At 42.9% G+C, this 23618-nt stretch overlaps 1 protein-coding gene across 2 annotated transcripts in view; it reads right to left on the reverse strand.

Moving 5' to 3' along the window:
- The window catches only part of Ptpre (protein tyrosine phosphatase receptor type E), a 150287-nt gene that overhangs the window by 122423 nt on the left and 4246 nt on the right, over positions 1–23618 (reverse strand). For both annotated transcript variants that reach the window (XM_013069965.3, XM_087185151.1), the window contains exon 2: positions 2125–2208. The gene's annotated coding sequence lies outside the window, so the exon portion shown is untranslated. The remainder of the gene's footprint in view (positions 1–2124; positions 2209–23618) is intronic.

Consider the following 23618-nt stretch of genomic DNA (forward strand, 5'->3'; position numbering starts at 1 on the left):
TTGTCAGTTCTTCATTCTCCAGGTCAAGGAGCCCTTTGCCAGCATGGTGCCTCCAACCCAGGTCCACTCCTCTCTACAGGGGCTCACGGGGGAAACCCTTCCTTTGTTCATCCCACAAGTACTTCCTGGACCGCCTCAGCACTGGCAGCTGCCAGGCACCAAGAGTGCAGGAGAAAAGGCATAGCCTCGTCTGCAGGAGACTCACAGTCTCCTGGAACTAGGGGTGACAGCAACATGGGAAGGGCACCGAGACAGACAGCTGCCCTGTGCACTATTCTTCCTGTCTTCTGACATCAGGATGCCCATCCAGGATTCAGCTGTGTCTCAACACCTAGCATGAAGCCTGGCCCACAGCAGGAGAGCAGCAATGCCCTGCACAGAAAGGGATGCGCTAGTTACCCAGAAGCAGGAGGGACTCCACCCTGTGAGAGAGGGAAGAAGTCACGGAAGACTTCCCAGTAAAGGAACAATGACTTGTGTGAGGGGCGTGAGGGAAGTGGTTGTTGTCCATCAGCTGGGCTGCTAGTCTGGACGTGGTGGGATGGGTGGTAGATGTCGAAGGCTGGCAGGGGCCTGGTACAGGCCTTATTTGATAGACTACGCAGACTGAATTCTTCTATGAGGCTGACAGCATCTAGGTCATTCAATCAAGGAAATGTAAGAGTTAGAGCAGAGTTCTGAGAATGATGAATATATAAGATAGGTGATCAGGACGAATGGGAACCATGGCTGGGCTGGGCTTTCAGCGTCCTCCGTCTGTCGCCACCTGCCTGCCCTGTCTCCTCCTGTACCCACCTGTCTCCACTGGCATCCTCTATCTATACTTGTCTCCCTCATCTCCACCAGGCTCCTCTGCCTCCCTGCTTCCCCTTTCAGGTTCCATCGTTTCCCATTGCTCACCTGGCCCTGCCCCTGCTTGGCTGAACTTAGGCCTCACTGACCTTGAAGCCCTCCCCGGCATCCTTGGCCCACCCTGGCTATGTGAAATACATCTCCTTTGTTTGCCCTTTCAGTTTTTGTGCATCAGAACTGCTTCCCCAGCATTAGCAGAATGAATGCCAGTGAGGCCCAGATACATGTTTTCTACATCCCTGGATCCCCTTGAACACAGAGATATAGATGTAATGACCTTCATACGACCAATCCTTCAAAGATGTGTGCCAGAATTTTAAAATCCTGTGTTTGAGTCTCTGCTCTGAAGTAACTAGACCTCAAATGTGAGATCGCTGTTAGAAAAACTACATAACATCCGCATCTTCTAAGGTTAAATCCTAACAAATACTAGATACCTGCTATAGAAGAATAGGTTTCTAAAATTAAAAAAAGATGAAAAATAAAGGATTCAAAGATGAATTTTTAATTCTTATTAGTAAGAGCAAAAGTTTTAAAACCACATTTTACTGCAAAAGCTATTAACACGAACCACAAACAAATGGTGTCACTTGTTGAAACATCTGGAAAAGCATCCCACTGGAATGCTATGCTATTTAAATATAATGAATGATGAGGATTAGTTCATAGCCTTTATTCAGAAAGGCTTTCACAAAACTTATTCAAAGGGAGGGAAAATTTTTCCTCTGTAGCAGCCAGGTTTTGGATGCGGTGTTTCTCAAGCTCCTTGGGGATTTGATAACACAACGCCCTAATTTGCTCCAACACAGGGTCAACGAGAAGACAATTGGGGCTTCCTGGCCATATCTGCTCCAATGAGTGTGACTAGACCAAGTTCTATGTTACCAATTCCAAATAGTCACAATAGCATTGATACTAATTTTATAAACTGACACCTTTCCTACATGTATTTAAAAAAAAGAATATTGAGAAGTAAATATCAATGTGTTATGACTTTATGCCATAAAAAAGCAATATCAATTCTAAAAATATTTTGCATTGGAGAAAATATAAACTTTTAAAAATGTCTATCTGACCAACAATTACAGTCATAATGGATCAGCACTGCAGGGTTAGGAACTAAGTGTTCTCACCAGACGGCATTCCCCCACCCTTATTGAGGGGCAGCTCTGCTGGCTCATCCACAACCACTATCTCTGTTAGTGATCTTTTTATTTTTGTCAGTTCCTCTTACAGCTGAGAAGCTGGGTCCCCCCCACACAGGCAGCTTACCACACAGTCAAGTCCTGGCAGGACTCAGAAGCATCCAGGTGTCCTGATCTTTAAAGGAGCATCACATCTGGACAGGCTGCCACACTGAAACGCAAGAGAAGAAGAACGTTTGCTCTTTTTCTTTAAAAAATGTAAAAAGGTATCATCGGCCTGAACACTATTCTTATGACTATTAAGATGTGTAGGTGAGAAACCAGGGTTTATACACACAGACACACACACTTTGCAAGTAACTTACTTTAAAAAAGCATACACAAGGAAGTGTCCCTTTTTTCCTTACAGAGATATTGATTCTGTATGGATCAGAAATGTCCCTGGGGCCTCTGTTTCCTCATTTGCAAAACGTTGCCCTGGCTTGGGTAATTACCTAGACCTCTTCTCAGCTTGGAAAATTCAGGAGTCTTATTTTAGATTCCACTCATATTTTAATTTGGGCAACTGTACAATTGTGAATCACTTGATTTTCAACAATTCCAATGTAAGTGCTCTGTACAAGATTCTGGAGAGGAATACAAATCAAATGATTTATGAAGCAGTACCTTTCATTTTCTCCTGGGGGGATGAAGATTTGTCAAAAGGCATTATCTTGTGAATAAATATAAGTCACATATTTAGGACTTTGATCCCATTAATAAAAATTATGCTGCCAGTACACTGGCATTCGTACCTTCACTTTTGTAGTTTGCTTACTGTCCAAGGATTTTCAAGAATGAACATATCAGAGTTAGGTCTACAAAAAAGGTAGAATTGTCTACTGATCAAGGATAGTGATCAGGTATTGACTTTAAGATCTTGATAGTCACAGTGATTCTTAGCCCACCTCATGGTACCAAGGATCATTAATGACATCTTTTGAAGAAAACCAGCAACACTTGGTCATAATTAAGCTAAATTGGAATTAGAAATTCTTAGCTAATTGGCTAGAATTTCTGCCAGGTGAATAGTTCTAAACATTCCATGAGTCAGGACAGGTGGTTTGGGGAGGGGGACACAACATCCACGTGGCCAGAGTTTCAGAGTCAACTCTTGGACAGGGTCAGTAACATTAGAATGATTCTGAACTGCTTGGCCCTAGGGCCCCTCTTTAAAATAAGGCAACATCTTCACATGGGATTACTACAAGGGTGAAATCAGGATGTGGTGGATGTGCATCTTCACAGGTTCTAGAGAAATTCTCAACCAGGAAAATCTGGAATGCCACCTCCTACCTATGTCCGAAGACCCAGAGGAGCAAGGTACTATCACCAGGCCCTGAGACTTAGGGTCAGAAAAGCAAGGACCCCTGAGCCAGGCAAGCACAGATATACAAACTATTAATTAAATACCATAAACTTCTAATGAACAGCTCAAATTATGTCAAGCTTCAAATCATATTGTTATTTAAAAGACAACCTCTTAATTCAAACCCACTTAGGAAACAGTCTTGGCTCAAATATTGCTATTGGATCACCTCACTGTGCCATGCAGAATGAAGTTACTAGCTTTTGGTTTTGTATATAATATTTAGTATAAGGTAGAAAGGTAGAAAGATAACATCAAGCCCTAGGCTATCTTACAAGTAGAGGGTAATTTTCAGATACAAGTAAGAAACACAAAATGTTTTAGAGCCAAGGAAAAGTGAAGGGGTGGGCTGAAGTTTGCAGAGCTGCAGCAGAGACAGTTTGTCCTATATAAAATGTTCTGTCATAAAAAGCCAGGGCCTCCTGAAGCTGCAAACCTGAGTCTTGGAGTCCACTGCTGGCTGCACACCCATGAAGAATGTGCAGGGTGCACAGAGGGCAGCCTTGATGTCAGACACAGAATCTGCTTCTGTTTGCCTCAGAGTCGGTCAGTCCTTCCAGGAGCTTCTATTTTAGCAAGGGCCCTGGGTAGGGGCTCTGAATGTCTGAGAAAGACCCATGCCTGTGCCAGGGCCTGATGGGAGAATGCAATACCCAGCACCACCCTGGGAGGGGGCTGAGAGCATGTCCAAACTCTGCAGGACAGATCAGAGAAAGTGCCCAGGGCGAGAGGGCGTCCTGCCAGGGAGACCAGGGCTCCTCAGGGCAAGCACTGGCAACAAAGGATGCGATGTAGGTGCAGGACCCAGATGCTGGATCAGGCTGGAGGGACAGAATAGCTGGCTTTGCGGGGGCACAGTGAGTGTCCATAGCCAGGCTGCAGAAGGATAAGACCAGGAAGCTCTCTTCCTCCAGGAACTGCCATAAAAGCCTGGGAGGTGCTCTGGCCTGAAATGATGTGACACTCAGCAGCCCAGTGCTTGAGATGTCCCCAGAGCTGATTTATGTCAGAAAAGCTCTGCCTTCCTCCTAGACCCAGCTGCATCCTGCTGGGTGAGCCACGTCACCTTTGGATCATGAGAAGGAAGAACCACAGGAGCCTGGTCAGTGTGGGGGAGGGGGGACTAAGGAAGGAGCTGAGAAGAGCCCATGACTCAGGCACCCAGAAGGGGCTGCAGGAGAAGGACATGCTGTCAGTCACATATCCTCTGCCAGCTTCTCCATGGAAACCAGAGGAGTTAGGGGCCAGGACAGATGGGAGCACAGGCTGACTAGAGGGTCTGCAAATGCCAGAGGTATGTAGAGGCAGGGACAGGAGATGGGGATGGGCAGAAATTTCCCTTTGAAGATGGTATACTCATGGGGTCCCCACATATCAACTGCCCTCTCCTCAAAGAGCTGAAGAAGAGGGCCTCAAAGCAGGTGCTGGTCCTGGGACTGGATCCCCTAAGGACACCTGACTCTAGGGGCCGTGATTTTGGGATAGGCCACTACCCAATGGCTAGAAGAATAGCTCCTCCTTTTCAGCTAATTCCCTTACTCTATGATATGCAGAAGCCATCTGGACACAGCAGGAGAGGTACCACCCCTGCTCTCCTGTGCCCAAGAACTCAGCAGAACTGGGCCAGAGGGATGGGGACACATATCTGTTTCTTCCTCATGGAGAAGAAGCTGCAACAGAGGTTGGGAAATCCAGCTTTTTGTGCACATTGGGCTTCTGAGTTCCAGTCTCATGTCAACCCCTGAGTTCTCAGCCAGGCCTGAGCTAGGGAGGTGACCTTAAGTCCAGCGTGCAAGAGCCCCATTATTCCAAAGATGAGACTGAGACTCGGAGAAGAACAAGACATTCTGAGAATCTCAAGTCATTGCAAAGCGTTCCAGGAAGAAACCTGGGTTTTCTAATTTGCAGATGTGGTCAAGTTCAATTTGAGGAGAGCATCTTAATTCTAGAAGGGTACATTTCAAGGACATGTCCCAAAAGGCAGAGAGTGTGACTCTTTCTCCAAAGTAAATAAATTTTTGAACACATTAAAGGACAAGAATATCATCCTCATATAACAACATTCACACTCAGGCTTTCCATGGTGAGGCAATAAAATGCACATCATGCAGATGTGGCTAGCGCTTGACACCCCGAGTGAATTCATTTTCAGAGCTAGGAACACAAGAAGTGAGTCTTCATCTTTTTTGCTCTCATTTACAAGACTGTCCTCTGCAAAGGACATTTCAGAAACTCAGAAACCGTATCTTCTCTAATGATCCCAGAAGTTTTCAATACAACTGTGAAAGAGAAAGCTATGAGTGTTACAATAGCTACAGATGTGAGTGTGTGTGTGTGACACAGAGAGAGAGAGAGAGAGAGTGTGTTTGGGTGTATAATTAGGTGTATAACCAGTGAGTATCTAGCACTTCATAAAGAATTTTCTTAGACATTCATTAAATCTCAGAGTCAAGATTATCATTCCCATGATTGGAGTGCTAAAAAGCTTAAGGAATCACAGGACTTGCTCAAAATGGCCCAGCTTAGAGATCTGGGGTGGGGGTGAGGTTGAGAGAGGAGATGGATCCCAGACTCTGTAATCATAATGTTCAAGCTTTACTACTCTGCACATACACGAGAGAAATTCATCTGTCCCAGATAAGAGGACACTCCTAAGCAATGGTATGGAGGAAAATAATGAGGTGTGTTTTAGGATTACTTTCTCTGTTAAATGCCAGGAAAACTCAGATACATTCTCGATAGTATAATTAAATAGCTTTTTAATATTAAATTGTGATTATATTTGCAAGGAAAGTCCCAGGAAACTTAAAATTTGGCATATATAGGAGCACATTTTTATTGTACATCAGAATTCTCACAGAGTTTAAATTGGCACATGATGTAAACAGTTCCACATTTCCACCCATAATGTGTGGCATGCTGCAGTGTTTTCAGGAAAAAGAAAATCATTCTAATTTATGTAAAGAGTATTCCTAAAGATATGCATAATGCAGTCCGTGAGGTTTAAACACCAAATGTGTAAATACCACAGAATTATCACAGCACATATTGTCTCTGAAAGGGAAACAAATCCCTTTCCTGCAAACAGTCACGCAGGAAAATCTCCAATTTTATCATTTTGCTGTTTATGTGTGTGTGAGGGTGGTAGGTAGAAATCTAAAAATGTACCCCAAGATTTCTACCCCTTGGGTTTTTTCCTTCAAACACTAATGTAGGTACTGTTGTGAAAGAATTTTTGCATAAAGAGTTAAGTTTCCTAATGAGATGAATATAAATTAGGGAAATTATCCTGGATTATCCATAAGGACCTGACAAAGTCACACGAGCTTTTAAAAGCAGATGAGGAGCAGAAAAGCCAGAAAACGGAAACAGAAGAAAAGTCAGGGAGACAGGGAGCAGGAATGGAATTCTACCATAGCTGGCTTTGAGATAGAGGGAGGGGCCACTAGTCAAGGAACCGGGACAGCCTGTTGGCATGAGGACCACCCCGTGCCGACAGCTGCCACAGAAACTGGGACCTCAATCCTACAATCTCATGGAACTGGATCTGCCAGCTGAGTCTGGAAATAGACTCTTCCCAGAGCCTCTAGAAAGGAGCACAATCCTGGGACACACTGACTTTGTCCTGTTAATCCTAAGCAGAGAACTGGGCCAGACATGCCTATCTGGGTTTCTAATACATGGAAACTGTAGGATAAGAAACAGGTACTATCATAAGCCATTAAGTGTGTGGCACATACACTAGCAACAGAAATCTGTCAAGAAGCGAATGGGAGGACGGCACGAGCACACATGTGTGCAAACAAGTGCTTTGTTCACCCTCCCATCTCACTTGCCTGGGGAAAAAAACAGTGGAAGTGGACATCGAAAACCTGAAGCTGCTAAGACGCCTGAGCGAGGGACAAGGCTTGAACTTGGCGTGATGCTCCTTTATAACTGCTTTGTCACTTTCTCTGTGTATGTCCTCATTTTCCCAGAGGCACCACACACAGCTGAAGGGTAAAAGTCTTTCTTTATACACCTTATACCCCCAAACTATAAGCACTTAACATACATTTGCATGTTTGGCCACATTATTCCAAGTATAAAATTTAGGAAATCTACTTATTCTGAAATCTTATTCTAAAGGAATGATTAACTCATTAATTTTCAATATATACACTGCATTTAATTTTCTTTTTCAAATTTGTCCTTTTTGATAGGGAGGAAGAGACTCGTCGATAGGGTCTTCAGCCAACTAAAATTAATATAGAATAAGTTTCTGTGCCTTATATTCCTTAATAGGACTGCAAAATAAAATCAACATGTTGATTATAAATAAACTTTATGGTTCCCAAAAATATTAACGCCTCAAGATGGTGTTGAAATTGGACTCATAGATTTAGTTATGACTAAGTCAAAACTTACCTGGCCACTTAAAAGGGTCTGCTCACTTAAAAGAGACATTAAAAAAATCTCAACTAGATAAAAAGCATTTTTCTAAGAAATGAGTTCCCACAGGGAAACTATGATGGAAAAAGAGAGATCCAGACAGAAAAATATGTCAAGTCCATGGTGTCACGGAGGTTAACGATAAGCAATGATAAAGCACATGTTCATACTTTTGATCTGAATGATGAAAATCTCCTAATTCAAAAGGGAGAATAGGATTACTTTCCTGGAAGGTATTAGTTCACATTTTTTTTTGTACAAAAATGGAAAGATTCCTTCACTTGGGTAAAGAAACAAAGAGGGCTGCAGAATTTCCTATGTCAAAATGGAAGAAATGCCTTGCCACTCACTGACTAGCAGAAGTCTTGAAGTCCCTTTATATATACACAGGTGGGTATATTCTATCATAGGCAAGTGACTGCCTGGGAAATTATATGACAGTCTTTGAGCAAGGAAAATAGTCCACAAGAAAATGCAAAAATGTAAAAAAATAAAGTTTTGGGTTTTTTTTACAGCTAGTATGTCTTTACATGGTTGTTAGTCTTTTTGGTGACATTCCTTTCACCATGTAGTGAAGCTTACTGTCAGAATAATGCTCTTAATGGCAAAAAATAAAACATGTAGCATTAATGACCCAGTTATTAAAACAGGCAAAAGATTTTCTGAACAGACACTACTAAAGGAGATAAACAGGTGACAAATTAACATGGTAGTGCTTAGGGAAATACAAATGAAAATTGCAATGAAATATCACTATTCACCTATAAGAATGGCAAAAACTAAAAAAGGAAAAAAAAAAACGTTGCCAATAGCAAATTTGGCAAAGATACGGAGCAACTAGAACTCTCCTAGATTGCTGGCAGAAAAGCAAATGGTATACATGCAATGGAAAATAATTTGGATGTTTCTTATAAAACTGTACAAACCTTTAACTTGTGACCCAACAATCCCATCCTTATTTGTCCATATGAAAGGAAAACCTGTTTTTACACAAGAGCCTATTTGCATATGTTATAGCTATTTCACTCACTGAAAGCCCCAAAGTGGAAGCAATCCAAATGTCCCCCGACTGGGTGATGGATAAACAAATTGTGGTACATCCATACAGCAGAATACTATTCACAATAAAATGGAATGAACTACTGATGGACATAGCAAGAATGATTCTTAAATCCTTGGGCTAAATGAAAAAAAGCCAGGCTCAAAAGACCAAACAGCATATGTTTCTCCATTTACATGACATTATAGAAAAGGCAAAATTATAAGGATGGAGGACTGATGAGTGGTTGCCAGGGATGAGGGATAGGGTTAGAGGATCTGACTGTAAAGTTGCAGCCAGAGAGAATTTTCAAGGTGATAAAACCTGCACGTATTGATTGGGTAGTGGGGACACAACTCTCTATAGTTTTTAAAACCCATAGTTATGCACAAAATTATTTTAAAAATAAATTCTAAAAAATGTTTAAGGCACAATGGGTATACAATTACAAAAGAAACCAAATATATGGAAATAAAGGTGCAAATTTTCCCCACCCGAATTTACACAAGCTTTCAAGAGACCCTGGGTTAAGAACCTTGGTCTGCAAGCTCAACACCTTCAGCAGGAGATAAAGAAGAGTCCCTCAGTCCACGCAGCTCTGAGGTGTGGGTATTCCTTGAATCTTTCCAGAGGATGCCTACAGAAGTATGCAGCTCTCATCTGCCCACACTTGGCAGGGGCTGGGGCCAGGTCTTCCAAGGAAACTGCTGGGAATGTCACACTAATTAGAAGGTACTTAAGGGCAGAGGACCAGGGTTTTCAGATCTTTGTATCTTTATGTAGAGCCTTAATAAAATACCTCCATTTGTTTTAAAAAGAAAGAAATATCTTCTCTGAGCTCTCAAAAAATAATTTTTATCTAATTACCATGCATCTCACACTTCAAAGAATGCTTTGTTGCATTAATATTAAGGATTTATGTAATAATTTAAATGTATAAAGGAATTTATGTCTACTATTTACACAGCATACATCATGGAAGAAATTAACCTGAAAAATTAGTTGAAAGAGGGGATACAGCATGATGGTAAAGCATACAAGAGGCCCTGGATTCAATCCCCAGAACCACAAAAAAGAGAACATTTTAGAAGGCACAGTATTTGGTAGATTAGGGCTGTACTGAAACAAATTATGTAAGCAAATATGAATGCAAAGCACTTCTATTTTTATTTTACGAAGTATATTAAACTCCTTCCCCCAAATACAATGGCTTAATGTTGTAGCTTGAAATTTACACCAATCCATGGTTTAATTTTGCTTTTAAGATTAAGTAGCACATATGTAATTAAGTGACTAGAATCAACAAGTAGTGTCATTGGGCTTACAAGTAATGCAGTTTTGACAACTGCAAGCAAAGTGAATATATAAATCCATTCACAACAGTCTCTATTTAACAGACATGTCACTTTACACAGCTATACAGCTAATTTTTTATTTCCAGTATGAAAGCTCATTTACCATGGCCTTAACCTCTGACACTTTTGCAATGTTTCGTTCTGCTATAAAAGTTGGGCTGAGAGAAAGGCGATATAAAACTGGATGCTACAATTTTTAAATGTGACATCATCAACACAGCCCTACATTACCAAATAATGAGCTTTCTAAAATGTTCTCTTTTTTTGGTTCTGGGGATTGAAATCTAGGGCCTCATGTATGCTCGACCACTGCGCTGTGCCCCATCTTTCATTTTATTTTTAAGATAGATGTACATTCCAAATGTACACCTCCAAGTTTGAATCCATAATAAGACAATGCTTGTCACTGAGCCCTCACTGTAGCTGGGTTCAAGATCACAGATAGGCACCCTGGTCTAACCCAGCACAGTACATCTGTTGCACAGCCAGCAGAAGTGATTCTCAGTTGGCAGAGAAAAACCGATAAAGGCATGAGAAAGAGGAAATGGATTTTGACACTGGAAACCTTCCAGAAAAAAGGAGGGACAGATCAATAGGAACCAATGATCATGTGTACATTTAAAAACAGTTAAAGATTGCTGTATCTGCATTTAGCTTTCTACTATTTCCTTCCTGCTCAGAAATTCCAAGCTCTAAAGAAACAAACACAGACCTGTCAATAGCAAATGAGACTTACTGGAAGAGAAAGCAGGCCAGGAAACAAAGGCACGGAAGATAGCGAGATTAACAAAGTGAAGACTTACCAGAGCATTCTTTCTTTGTTAAATTAAAGGAACCCTAAGGTGTGTTCAGATGTTGGATAAGATAGGCTGGACAAATACGTGAAAAACAGCCAACACTGATGTTGGAAGGTTTGTGAATAACACAAATTAAGCTTCTTTGAAGTTTTGCTTACCTAGAAATCTGAAGGCTACCAATGACACAATTTACGAATCTTGAGGGGGAACAAAAAAGCAAATCAGGATGATTGTTTCTGGAAAATCAATATTCTCCCTAACAGATTTTGAAGGGTGCATCCAGTTTCTTAGCCAAAAATGATGGTGCTTTCTGTGCTTATACCAAAATACAATATAAAATGTGGGGAAAAAAGCAATTTAAAAGAAGTAAAACTATAGAGCTTTAAATCATCATACACAACAATAAGTAATAAATAATCCATTGAAATGCACCAGGTAAATAAGAATTATTATTCTCTCTTAAAAGTGCAATCCATACAGGAAAGTGATTCGCTTCATGCCTCATTCTGAAACCAGAATCATCTAAGTGTTCTGATACAAATGCTTAAATCAGTCCACTTGAAATGCTATTTTCTCAGTGGTGCTGTCGCCTGCCTTGCAACAAGCACAAGGTCCTGAGTTTGATCCCCAGTAACAAAAAAAAAAAAAAAGAAAGAAATGTTGTTTTCTTCAGCCACGTCTTTTATCTAAGATGTGACCATCTACAAGTCACCATTTGGACTTACAGAAAGTGCCATGAAACACTTTGTCTAGTATCTCAGGCCCACCCTGCAGTGCCTCTCTACCACAGCTGACGCCAGTCTGCCAAGATGCCCTGGTTTGGGGAGCTGGCAAACCTAGCCTAAACTTAGCTCTGCAACCCTCTGACAACATGGCCCTGCAGAACTGGTACTTCTCTGAGCAACAGTTTTGCTAATTCTGATCTCTCACACCTATTAAACGTAAGAATACTTAGTCATACCCAGTGAACCCACTATTTCCTCCCCAGCCCTCTTGGGGGAGCCCTTGCCATGAAGAGTGTGATGCTAGTTCTTGTGGCAAGTGCTCTGAATAACACAGTCCCTGAAAATACAAGTCAGGATTTCATCTAGTATCAGCCAGTGACACCCCTGGGTTCCAGGGCTAGAAGAAAAAGTAGACAAATTACACTTGTTGAGGAATATGCGAAGTGTCCAACATGCCAACTCCCTAAAGCAGTATGAGAACCTAACCGAAAGGTGCAGATCACTCCATTATTCTTGCCTGTCATGATTACAGAATGAGCTAATAAGAGACCTGTTCCCTTCCACTGATTATGCCAGCATCTTCTGTCTTTCCTACTGGGCCCTGTCTAGGTCCTCACCTGCTGTGCCCCAGGACTATTTTGGATACACAGAGCCCTTTGGCTAGACCTTGTAGAGCAGAGTCTGAGTCTCTCAGCCCTGTACACCACACTCATCCCAGCCAGCGTTTCAGCCTCCTGTCCCTGCACTCTGATATCCAGAAAAGGTGAAAACCACCATAAGAGACAGAACAAAATATTGCTGCTATAGTTTGAGAGCTCCTCACAGAAGAAAAAAATACTTCATGCTGAAAGTGAATTTTCCGAATGTGACCTGCCATGTATAATTAAAAGCAACTGCTTGTTCACTCATGCAGATGCTCCCAGTCCCAGTGCATAAATAGGCTTATGTTAAAACAGCCTTCCAAGTATCAGAATAAAATAAATTAAAATTCTTTAAATATTTTTAACAAGCTATACTTTTTTTCCTAGAAGACAGCCAGTTACTGTGGAGAAAGAAAAATGAAAACAACTTATTGTTTATTCACTTAGCATGACACACTGAAAGGAGTTGTCTATAAATTTATAGCATTTCCTCATTTTGAGCAAAAGAGGAAACCAAAATATTGGCTATTTTTCCTTAAGAAAATGCATCATCTACATCCCTGATCTTAAAAAAAAAACATTTAAGAAGTGTTTGTTCTCTAATGGGATTAGCTCCTTTACTTTTTGTAACACTTTTGAGTTAGCTTCAGCTTCTAAAAGGTATTAAGTTTAGCCCACGTATATGAGGCATGACCCAAATTAACATCACTTTGTAGAAATATGTTAATACTGTAAAACCAGCTATATTTGCAGCCAAAAATAGTATTTGAGCTCAGTACGAAGCAGCAAGAGTGAAGTTCTGCGTTTTGTGGGCTGTTCCCAGCAGCCTGAACTCTCTCCCTATATTTAGGCATTCTTTACCTATACAGCAGTGGCCTGAAGTATTCCACCTCTCCAAGCAGAATCCTCTCTGCCCACCTGTACCTTCTGTACACTTGCAATGTACACTTGTGGCATGTTGGTGACACAGACTCCAACAATCACTCATATTCAAGACTTGGGCTCTATAGGTCCAGGCAGAGATTTGAAAATAGTTGGAGAGGTCAAAGCTGTGAAGCTACTGGCTTCAGAGGCAATAGACCACAGGCCACATCCTCACTAGAAGCTTCCTGTGGCCTGGCCTTGACTAAGACTCAGGCTGCTGGCTTCTTGGGCTTTTGTCCATTTTTTAAGCCTTGGTCTCCAGGTTTACTGTTGTTTCTGAGAATCCTCCAGCAGTCTTCTGTCAAGTTCCTGTTTTCACTAAGTTAATTAGAGTGACATTGGATAGTATGTGACTGAGATCCACAACTAACACAGGATAATAAAAGAATGAGGATTCTTCGTTGATACCTATTCTTTGGAAAGAGCCAGTCATTCTTCCCTGTGTGAATAGGGCTAACACACAGCCATCAAGATAACACACACGACTATCAGAATATCACAGGAATGACAGAATGTGACTGGTGAGCGAGGCCCTAAAGGCATGGAGCTTCCTCCTTTCTTTCTCTTGACCCTTCTCTCTGGTAGAAGACAGCTGACAGGTCATCAGGACAAGTCCTATGGATGAACCCCTAGGGCAAGACACAGTGGACACCAGGTTGCCAGCCATGGAAGCAGAACTTCCAGCCCTAGCTAAGCCTTCAGGAGTGCTGGCTTCTGACAGAAGAGATAGAACAAAATTGCCAACCCTGTTCTCTAGAGCTCAGAAAACTGAAGATCGTGCTTAAGATTGTGCTGGCATAGTTCAAATGAACAGTCTCTTCAGGACCTGGGCATGTACATTTCCTAGTATCTTAAGGGTCCTTGCAAATGCTTCTCTTAAAATAGAGATGGTACCGGTGTCTGAGGTTTTCCTGCTTTGCTTATTCACGACAATGGTTACTTTCCAGTAAGTCTGGCCACTGTGTTCAATGCTCCATAACTGATAGATTTTAGAATTGCACATTATCAAGAGCTTTCAGAAAGGATAAAAGCACCAAGTGATGTGAGCCTGTTTCCATATGTCCATGTTCTACAACCCAAAGGACCTTGTTGAACACTTACCCAGATTGTTGTGATTATTTGTGCTGATTTTTATTTATTTCTTGGGTCATCAAATATTCCACAAGCACACTGAGGGACAGTGGACAAAGGGGAACATACTGATTGCACCTGGCAGTAAAAAAATCCTCTGAAAGATCCCAGATCTGCTTGATCTTGTGTCTTAAAATCATCTTGCCCACATCACTCCGAGGCCTTTCCAGATGAAAACAGCTATGCCCATGGCCCTATAACTTGTCCCCATTACAGCACAAACTCTACAAAAACATCTGACAGTTTATTCTCACATGTTTTCTTTCATTTCAGACACCTACTTTCCCAGAGACATCTCCTGCCTCACACCATGGTTAATTTTATTTTCATGCATCTTGACACAGTATTTAAGCCTCCACTCAAATCCACCTTGTACTTGTCATGGATGTTTTCCACCTTAAGCTTTCTCCAACGACATCACCATCTGGAGCCAGGCCACACACTACACCATTAGCACCATCACTGGTGGGGCTCAGCTTTCACTGCCAAAAATCAAGCAGCAAGAAATGAATACAAGGGGCTAGGGCCTCCTTCTGAATGTTAACCCCAAATTCCAGATTCATCTGAGAATCTGACAAAGAAACTTAGATGTAAAATGTGTGTGGTTGGACCCTCCCTGCAGAAAGAGAAAAAAAGCTGGAGTCTCCAGCACTGAAGCATCTTAATAGGATTTTTCTCAAAACAAAAACACTCCACAGAGCCCTTGAAACCAATTCAAGATGATTTCCAAGTTAAGAGCAATGGGCAAAGCATTCCAGCATCAGGCTTCTCCCAGACTTGTAGCACTTTGCTGTGTATACATTTGGTTCCTGGGACCTGACTCAGGGTGTCTCTGCTGGGTCCTGGCACTGTGCTTACTAGGGTGGTGCCCAGGTCCTCTTCACATGCTAAGGCCGTCTTGATGAGCTTGGGCAACAGCAGGGAGAAAACACCAGAGATCTTTTGGACTTGTTTTGCTATTACTCATTGCAAAGGAATGGCATGCTATCCACTGGGCCAGATCAAGTGCCCGCTCTCTGGGGCTCTGCTAGGGCAGGAGTGTGGGGAAGGGAACACTGCCAGAGATGGGAGGAGACCACAGTTGCCCATGGAGTTGCTGGGACTGGGACTGGGTCAGAGCACTCATTTGCCAACCTCAATGTCCTCAGCAGAGGGTCTGCTACCAATGAGCTCAGCTGGCCTGAGGTTCTGGAACAAAAAGGATAGCAGTGAACTGGGAATGGAAAAAACAAGAGAGGACAGAGGTGGAAGAAAGGCAAGGGCATGGAGGGGAGACAGCTGGGGTGCAAATAGCCCCAGAAAAGCCCTCTGCTGTGTCCCTGCTATCTGCCTGCCTTGACCTGAAGTTCTGTCACCTCTCCACGTGACAGCTAGGAGCAGCATGGCAGGAATATGGATCTACTACAGATTCATTGGAGCTTTTTAAAAGAAAGCCAAGAGAAGGCTTATCATGTGTGGTGCCTGTAGTTCTGAGGAACAGAGCTGGGGCAACTGCCCAACCAAAAGGCCTAAGTAGAAAATGAGTCACTAAAGAATTCACAAGGCTTCAATCATGGCTCCTGGAACAAAAGGCCTCTCAGTCCCAGGTGGATGACACAGTGATCTCGAGGAGAGTAAAAGCCACCAGAGTTCTCCACCCTGGCCACACATTGGAATTCCCTAGGGAGCTTTGCACAAAATGCAACTTGCTGGCCTACCTGCAGAATTCAGAGCTAACCATGAAAACAAGCCCCAAGAAGGGATGTTCTTTTTTTTTTTTTAATTAATTTTACTGGTACATTTAAAATATACAATATAATGACATTCATCATTGGAAATTTGCACCTTTACATAGTCTCTCTTGGTTGTTATTTTTTCCCCATTCCCCTGCCCTCCCTTCAACCTCTCCATCCCTCCCTATTTACAAAGACTGTGTTTCCATTTTTTCTTTTTCTCATATTAATTCCATTCCCTTCTTTCCTTTCCCCTACCCCCCCCACTTGCCTTTCCCCTTTGCCCTTTTCTTCCTATTTCACATTATCTATTATATTTTTCAGTCCTTATTTACACTTTCAGTTTCTCACCCTAGAGAAACTATTTGGTATTTACATGTGTGTCCTGTTTATTTCACTGAAGAGTATGGCCTCAATATGCATGCATTTAGCTATAAATGTCTCTCATTTCTCATTCTTTATGGCTGAGTAGTACTCCATTTTATAAAACAACCACATTTTCTTTATCCAGTCTCCAGTTGATGGGCAATTTCCAACTTTTAGCTGTCACTAATTGGCCTGCTATGAACATGGGTGCACATATATCACTGTGGTATGATTCTTTTAATTCTTTGGGGAAGATACCCAGCAAGGGAACAGCTGGGTCAAATGGGACTTCCAGTCCTAGCTCTTCGAGGGATCTCCATAGCAGCTCTGATGTACATCCCTAAGAACTCCTGGCCCTGGCTCAGTGCCTCTATCCCAGCCCCTATCAGGACTCTCTCATCAGAACTCTCCATGCAGCCCACACTTTGCCAGCAGGTATGGTAACAACACACACCTTCACTGGACTGAAGAGGAGAGAAGAGGAGAGAAGAGGCTTTTCTCTGTGCTCAGATTTAAGGACTCCCTAGTAGATCTCCTGCAATGGCATGCGGATGGCTACAGTAAGTCAGATATGGCTTAGTCCCTCTGTCCTGCCACCAGGTCTCCCCACCTACTAACCATGATGGACCAGAGGGGATGCAGGACCACTGGGTAGTCACATGCCACCAGCTCTCTGGAACCTGTGTTCTGGCCAAGAGGAAGGGGGATGCAGAAAAATGGGCCTTCAGTAGAAATTCAGCAGAGGCCAAGAAAAGCTCCTCCTAAGGCAAGGGTGAGCCACTTTCCAGCCAGGCCAATAGCTTCCCAGTCCTAACTGATGTCTCCTATCAAGATGCTACAGTTTGATCTAAAATTCCTTAAAAAGGCTTATGTTCTCAGAGATAGGGCTTTTGGAAGGTGACTAGATCACGGGAGTGCTAAAAGTCATCAGTGGGTCAATCCATTGATGAGTTTGTAACTGTGTGCGCAATTAGAAGGTGAGGCCTAGTTGGGAGAGGGGTCACTGGAGGCACGATCTGGAAGGGTATATCTCTGTCTCCAGCCCACTCTTCTCACTCTGGTTCTTCCTCACCTCTCTGCTTCCTGGCTGCCATGAGGTGAGCAGCTTTCCTCTGCCCTGCCTTTCTACCATGATGTTTCTGCCTTGGATAGAGATTACCATGAACTGAAATCTCTAAAACCCTGAGTCAAAATAAACCTTTTCTCATTTAAGTTGTGTATATCAGGTATTTTGTCCCAACAACAAAAAGCTGATGAGTGCACAGGGTTACCAGATACCAATTATTTCCCATGGTTTTGTTTTTTTTTTTATACCTGGGATCGAACTCGGTTCCTCGCGCTTGCGCAGAAGGTGGCGAAACCACTGAGCTAAATCCCTGGCCCCATATTTCCCATGTTGAGTGCACTTTCTTACCACCAGCTAAGTCCACTACACTCAAGCAGTCATGTGACTCCCACCCAACATCATCCTAGCCATGAGCTCAGAGCAGTCACCTGGTGTGGCCACATACTCTGTTTGGCTAAAAACCAACAAGACATGCTGAGCCTAGCTGTTCCAACTTCCAAAATACCACGCTATGAAGGAAAACACTGTCTTTAAGATATTTACCCATTACTACTACACTGAAAATAAAAGAGAAAAGAAAGCAAAAACAAAAATGACTGTGTAAAATAACCAGGATTGATGTCACTGATTTATTCCTAGCACAACCCATGCATTCAGAATCTACATTTCAATACGACAAATAATATATCATTTGTTTAAAATATCATGCTGTGCATAAGACATATACACACCACTGCTTTCTAAAATTCCTCCCGGAAGCAATTTGCCAGGCAGAAAACACACCCAAAGGAATAGGCTGAGTATTGCTTAGACTGAACAGACAAAAGATGGATGCAGAGCAGTGAGGTCATCACTTTTCACCTTCAGGTCCTGCTCAAGGTTGGAATGTACTTCTATCTAAGCAGACAAATAACCTGGGCTTTCCTCTGAGGGACACAGATGAGAAGTCTCATTTCCTGAGGCCAAACAACATAAACACTGCTTCAGACTCAGAAGGAAGGATGAGGGATCAGTCCACAGGGGCACCCCTGAACAAGAAAATGATTCTCAACCCCTCCCCCTGTGGAGCCCTGAGCGGTGGTGAGGGTGGGTGGAGGGTGTTGGGTAAGTCTCATTCTCCTCATCTGTGGCTGGCAACAGGCTTCAATTCTAAATAAGGAGATCAAACTGGCAAATTTCTCAAACATACCATATCTAAGGTAAAGGGTAGAATTTGACTTCGATTATTGGTAAAACTTGTACAGAAAATGTTTCTCATTATGTTAAATCATAAGAAGAACGTTGTTCAGAAAAATAACTGGAAATTCATAAAAGTGTGTGTGTGTGTGTGTATGTTTTTGATGGTAATGTCTTTTAGAGTTGGTTCTTCAGTGTTGAATCAATTTTATTTCCTGAGCATATGCACTGAGCCAAATATGTGTGTCAGACCCAGAAACTGCCCTTTGTGGACTGACGGGTACCTGGGTAAGGCCTGACTGTAAAATGAAGACAGAAAATGAATTTTCAGTACAATTGAAGTTATCGCTATTGTTTCTAACCATTATGACTTTCCAGGACTTCTTATAGTTGGTGGAGCCCCCAGTTACCTTCCCTCTACCCTGAAGGGTGGGAATTCTTGCATTTCCAAGTTGGATCTGTTCTTTGCCCTTTCAAAAAATGGTTCTTTCATGCTCCTTGACAATCCACATCCACACTCCAGAAGGGCCAAGAGCTCTTCCTCTTGGGCTCTCCCTGCACTCTTGGTGTAATCCTGTGTCTTTCCTCGGGTCCTACCGGAGTAACTACAGCCAGGGTGCTGCCTGAGCTACGCTGCCAAGGGACATCATGCTCTCCTGGGCCTTGCCTTCCTAGAACCCATTCTTACAGCCTTTCCCCAAGGTATGCTGCCACCCCTTTCACAGCTGCCACACAGATTTCCTCCATTGTCAGAGGAAACTTAAAATGTGGGCTCCCAATTAGACTGAGGACCTTCAACAAGAGGCATGGCTGCCGAAGAGGGTGCAAAGTGACCTCCAGTTTGTCCCCATCACAAGCCAAAGGTCACAATGTGCAGTGTGCAGCTTCATCAGCCCGGTCCCAGAACTTTGCTCTCATGAGCCCATATCTTTGAAGCAATAGTCATCACTAAATGGCCTATTCCATGTTATCTTATTAGGAATATTGTCTAATTCCCAAGAATGTACATTATAATTCAGTTGTTAATAATAATTTTTAAAAGATATACAGTAAAGCAAGGTGAAGTTCATACCAAAACATTCTTCACTCTTTAGACAGACTCCCTCCCCAAGGAAACTCAGCTGCCCACACTGTACAACGTCACTTGGACTCAGCCCTCAACCTGAATTCATCATCATCCCTTAAGAGATGTATCTGGTCACATTAGCTGACACCTTCGGACTCAGGGCTTAGCCTCTCACATGCATGATGGCACCGCCTACAAACCCATCCTGCTGCCTTAGTGTCCCCCACCCATATCCACTCTGGGTCACACCACCAGCAGGGGCCCTTTCTTACCCTCCCAGCCGAGCATGCTGCTGGGCTCTGCAGGGATGGTACAGGTGGATGACGCATCTGGAATCCATGGGCCTTATGACCGGGGCAGGTGGCCAGAAAGGACCTGTGAAAAACTGTGCATGCATTTTTCTACATAAGGATCTCAATGCGGGCCACAATCTTAAGCAGGTTAGGAACTGCTGGTCCCTACCACGCAGCCCAATGCCTAGACAGCATACCAGTTTTTGCAGAATCCTAAAGCTTTTCCATCTCTCTCATGTCATCTCATCCTTTCTACCCTTGGGCTCCAGCTCTGCTCAGACAACTGCTGTTTCCCAGACAAGACACACTATTCCTCATTGCTGGGAAAGCACATGGAAGTCCCTCTGTCAGGAAGAATTCTAGCCCTGTTGGTGGCCAAGAAAACATTTTAAACCAAGCCTGGTCTATTTGGTGAAACCTTTCCACGCCCCAGTCCACAGGCTCATCCCATGGGCTCCGCCTACCTCCTCGTCCAGCATTATATTTATCACTCCCTGCTAGTGACAGGTTCTGTTCCTGGTGGACATGGAACATCTATACAACAGGCATCGTGCTTTCTTTTTGTAACTCCAATGCTAAATGATCTCAGAGACTCTTAAATGCTACTCACAGTTGATAAAAACAAAGAAAGATCCTTTGAAAGAATATTGTTGGCCAGCTAAGAATAGGTCTAGCTTGGCTCAACACACTATAAAATTATTAAATTTTTGGCTCTTGCACTTTTATATTAAACTGAGCCAAAATCAGAACTTTGTTTAAAGGAATTTAAATGGATAGACTGATAACATCTCCAGTAGATTACTGAGCTTTAGCTAAGGCTGGCAATGTTGGCAAAAAGTAATTTATTGAATAACTGATATACTTAATCAAGTGTTGCACTGAGCTAAGGAAGAGAGAATGCTGAGTCAAAGGGCAGAAAATTAAGAACAAGGCTACCATTCCAGAGCATTCTCTGTCCAGCACTTAAACGTTTAGCTGTTTATTTAGGCTGTTTTCAGGGCCAGGAAAAACTATATACTGAAAACTAAGTGTTAATTACAAGGAATAATGTGACCAGTAACAATGCAAGTTTTGAGGTAACTTGAAATAAGGTGCTGGAAATGGAAGTTTCTTTTTGATTAGTAAACTTCACAGTACAACTCAGAACTTAGAGGAGTTTTACCTTTGTTTATTTGGGAAGTTAACATATTTTATTCTCTTTGGAAGAGCATTTGCATGCTTTCTATTCATTAAAGGAAGAAATACCCTAAGGCAACATTTTGTTGGCCCAGATTGAGTTACTGTAAATACTTGAATGTAACAGAAGGACACAAACATTCCGGCTTATTACTAATTCACGCGGATATCCTCCCCAGTAATTGTGAGACAGCTTCTGCTTCACCGGCTTAAAGGTGTTTGGGACTGAACCCTGTGCCTGATGCAAGCACATGTCACCTGTGCTCTTGGAAGTATCCCAGGCCATGCCCTGGTCCTTATCTCCTGCACACATGCCCAGGACACAGGCTCACTTTGCACTGAAAGGGAATGGGCAGCCTCCTGAGCTGCCAAGAGTGGCAGACAGAAGCCTGGCATCTGATTCTCTCCCTCTCCTTTCTCCTTGCTGTATGTAAAATGGGAAAAATGCTCGAAAGACAGGAAAGACTGGGAAAGAAAGTCTCACAGCTTCAGAAATCTTGTGTGTCGAAAGGGGTCTGTGAGCTGGGTTCACTGAGCAGGGGAGTCTCTAGGGATGATTTACTTTGTATCCATGGAGAACACTAGAGGCCTCCCACCTCCAGTAACCATCTCACCTTATTCAAAAACAACCGGCCTATGATGGAAAAAGTGTGGTCCGCAACTCGTGGACAGATACAGAATTGCTAAGAGTAGGTCAGTCCTAGGAACGTTGCCCTGTGGGAAAAACTGCTGGTGTGGTCAAGGCCTATTGGGTGCCCTTGAACCCCTCTGCCTCCTTGTACCTCCTCAGCCCTCAGGACGTGGGTCGCCACCAGAACTCAAACATTAGCAGCCCACAAGGAGCCACAGTCCTTCCCACTGGAGGACTTTCATCTGTGCTGTATGCCATCAACAGAATAAAAGACTTTTTCCTACAACAGGAATTTCAGATAAACTGAAATGGGGGTGAGGTGAGGGGAGAGGAGAGAGAGAGGCCCCAGAGGGGCCATCAAATCCTGCAGAGAAGAGTTCACCTTTGAACTGGCCTCTCTGTACTGGGGAAGAAGGGTTACAGGAGTCCCCCTTCCCAAGCAGTGCTCCCAGGACGCGTCCTCCATACTCAGCCTGTGCTTGTGTTTGTGTTTCAGCGCAAAAGGTGAGGGGTGCCAAAGGGTCAGGGCCAAAGCTGCTGAGACCAAGTAACTCTGCAGAGCAGACAGATTAAAGCCTGAAAACACCAGGTCCTTCAAGGGTGAGAGACACAATAAAAGGGCACAGTTTAAAAGCCATAAAAAATAATACATTGTATTCAAGTGGCTATCTGAGAAGGCATTCAAAAATCTTGGTTGAGAAGAAAAATGGAACTAATTTTCTTCCTAGTATAAAATCCAGTGACTAGTGTCCAGCTGGAAATGTCTACATAGATTTAAGGACATTGATAACCAAAAATTACTCCTGTGTTTTATAGAAAAGAAATTAAGTGACTGCCTTGAAGACAAAGTAGTGGTGGCCAAGGAGTTGGCACATTGTTTCAAGCCTTTAGTTCAAGTCCTGTGGTCCCTCAGTGTCTGCCAAGCCTCTGTACACACCCCCCACTCATCTTCATGACAACCTGCTGTGTGGCTGTGTCATTCTTCCGTCATAAAGACTGAAATTACATGTGCACAAGGTACATCTGTCTTTTCCAGAGCCTCAGCAGCTCAAGTCCTAATTAGATACTGGTCCTTCTGCCCCAAATTGCTCACCCTGAGCCCCAGACTGTTCAGCCTCCTGTGGAAACCAGAAGTCCTATCTCTGTGACTTGCTGCCACTACTACATCCAAACAGAGTGAAGTCATGGCCAAGGCAGCCCTCAGCACTGGGCCTCCTGCACTGCTGACCGGCTCCATCCATCTATTCCTCCATTTCACACTTCAGTATGCTCTGAGTTGCTGGCACTATGTGACCTGCAGGCCATCCAGGAATTGATGACTGCTGATGGAGCTCATGCACCAAGCTCTGGTGCTCCTGAATCAGCCTTTCCAAGAGATAGGATTCAGTGTTGCTGGCACCCAGACCCGAGATCCAAAAATCTTGTTCTCTATTCTTCACCCAATAAATCTTGGAATCAAAACAACTTCCCAAAACATTTTGGATTTTTAGCTCATAGCCAACTCTCAAATTTTTCTTCAAAGTCTTCCTACCCTCAATGAAGTTTATATTTGCTGGGGAGGGAAATTTGCTTCCTCTACACCTTTGTCACTTGATACACTATACAGTAATAGAATAGATTACATCTTTTCTTCATTGCATTTGAAAGATATTTTAAAATAGATGCATCCTTTTAAAATATTTTA

Source organism: Heterocephalus glaber, unplaced genomic scaffold (genome assembly GCF_053883595.1).
Source record: "Heterocephalus glaber isolate CG9 unplaced genomic scaffold, H.glaber_assembly_v1.0 deba00001497, whole genome shotgun sequence".
Lineage (NCBI taxonomy): Eukaryota > Metazoa > Chordata > Mammalia > Rodentia > Bathyergidae > Heterocephalus > Heterocephalus glaber.